General features: G+C 62.0%; 1 protein-coding gene across 1 annotated transcript in view; it reads left to right on the forward strand.

Annotated features, from left to right (window-relative positions):
* The window catches only part of PPP1R32 (protein phosphatase 1 regulatory subunit 32), a 17262-nt gene that overhangs the window by 16330 nt on the left and 658 nt on the right, over positions 1-274 (forward strand). The window lies entirely within an intron of this gene.

Genomic DNA, 274 nt, shown 5'->3' on the forward strand with positions numbered 1-274 from the left:
CCTCCCCTCCCCTCCCCGGGCCTCAGTTTCCTGCGTCCTGGGGAGTGGGAAAAGGCTGAGAGGCCCCGTGCTGGGGATGGAGCTAATCCATTAGTGACGCCTCAACAAGAACTGGGCGCCCGCAGTGCCAGCGTGATTCATCAGCGAGATTGCCCGCTGCCAGCCTGCGTGGGCCGGAATGCCAGCACATTTTACCTGTACCCGCCGAGGAGGGCCTGGTGGGAGGCGAAGGTACAGCATCGAACGAGCAAGACAAAGACTGGGAGAAAGGAGA

The sequence above is a fragment of the Myotis davidii genome, unplaced genomic scaffold, assembly GCF_000327345.1.
Source record: "Myotis davidii unplaced genomic scaffold, ASM32734v1 scaffold826, whole genome shotgun sequence".
Classification (NCBI taxonomy): domain Eukaryota; kingdom Metazoa; phylum Chordata; class Mammalia; order Chiroptera; family Vespertilionidae; genus Myotis; species Myotis davidii.